Consider the following 1,901-nt stretch of genomic DNA (forward strand, 5'->3'; position numbering starts at 1 on the left):
TGTTCTGAAGTCGTCTAGAGAATTCATTATTTTCTGTCCAAATGATTTTGACGACTGCGGAATAAATGATAATCAGATGGGGCAATGTCCGACGAATATGGTGGTTGGGGCATCGTTTCCCATTCAAACTGCTCCAGCCTTTGGAATGTCTTCCTTGCTGTATGTGGCCGAGCATTATCCTGATGGAAGAACACCTTTCGTCTTGAAACCAAAGATGGTCGTTTTCCTTCTAGCGCTCACTTAAGCCGCTCAAGCTGTTTGCTGTTATCATTTGGTTGGAACTTAAAAATTCAAGGTTGACTAAACCTTTCATATCCCAGCAAACAGATAGCAACGCCTTACGCGGGTGAAGACCTTCTTTAGCCTAGGGTGCCGGTGTCCCTCCATTCCCTATATACTGTCTTCGGCGCTTGACATTTATACAGAGAAGCCATTTCTCGTCGCCAGTCACTATTCGGTTCCCAAAAGGTTCATTCGTGAAACGTGACAGCAAAGAAGAGCACACATTTACTCTCTACGCGCGATTAGACTCGGAAAGTTTGTGAGGAACCCATTGACCCAATTTCCGATGTCACGCTGGTGTCGATGAATGGTTGGATGACCCAATCAAAGCTTCTCTGCTAGTTTATCAACAGTTACAATGGGATTTTGTTCTACCAGGGTTTGCAGGACGAGCTTCACAAATCTTTCCCGGAAAACGGTAAGCCTAATGTCTAAATTTAAAAACAATTAATTATCTTCTGGCTTTTCCTTTTACCCGCTTCCATCATTGAATTGCAGCCATGCTGGAGAACCACCTTGCTAAGTTTAATCCAATATATCGACTCCAGTACTTACTTTTTTCCAAAGTCTGTTATTTATTATATCGGTATCTTTTGCCGAACTGCTAAGTTACGGTAACGAGGCAAACGTGAACGCACGCACGATAATCTTCTACATATTTTCTGTCAATGAAATTCATACAGAAGGCCTTGGTAGGCCTACCCAAGGTGCCGCGCAGTGGGACTGAACCAGAAACCACATGGTTGCAAAGCAAACTTCATAACCACACACCCATAATACTAGGACTTATAATACTCTTTTGACAATCGTTCGGCAATTTTGGTTGTCGTATAAGGAAGGTGTGAGGTGCGGGCTGAGTTAACCTGAATTTGAATGAGAGGGGTAAGGTAGAAGTTGAGTGAAAGGATCTAAATTTGGGAATTTCCAAGCAGTGGGCGGGGTTTAGTGAATGATGACAATATATTATGATGGTCGCTGCGTACATACGTAAATACATAGATATATGCAGACATACACACACTCTCTCTCTCACTTACACACACGAACACACACGCACACGCACACAAATGCACACACACACTCACGCGCGCACACACATACGCAAACAAACACGCGCGCACACACACACACGCGCACCTATACGCATAAGTAACTTTTAAAATTCTAAAAAAGGCAAAGTAAAGTGGGTGTGAGGAAGACGTAGCTATAAGGAAGGAGGGGGATGGTAAGTTGACAACAGTTGTTCACATGCAGCGTTTCTGCTGCACACACACACACACACACACACACACACACACACACATCATGCATAGGCGATTCAGTTCACCTTCAATTGAGTTCACGTACTTGATGTTGATAAGCGACAAAAATGGCGAAACTTCGATGTCCATCATTCCTGAATGGGATTCGGGGTGAGTTGTTTCGCCTGTCTATGACTTTCAGTGTTTTAACATCCAGTACTTTGAGAGAGCCATCTCCACCGCTTCAAATCGCAGCCTGCCGGCGAACAACCACTGCATATACATTGTGTATGTGCGTTCAATAATATATATATATGTATATCAGTTCATGTATATATTAATATTATCTCAGTTATTAAAACCTTTGATAATGTAAAT

The sequence above is a fragment of the Octopus bimaculoides genome, chromosome 12 (assembly GCF_001194135.2).
Source record: "Octopus bimaculoides isolate UCB-OBI-ISO-001 chromosome 12, ASM119413v2, whole genome shotgun sequence".
Lineage (NCBI taxonomy): Eukaryota > Metazoa > Mollusca > Cephalopoda > Octopoda > Octopodidae > Octopus > Octopus bimaculoides.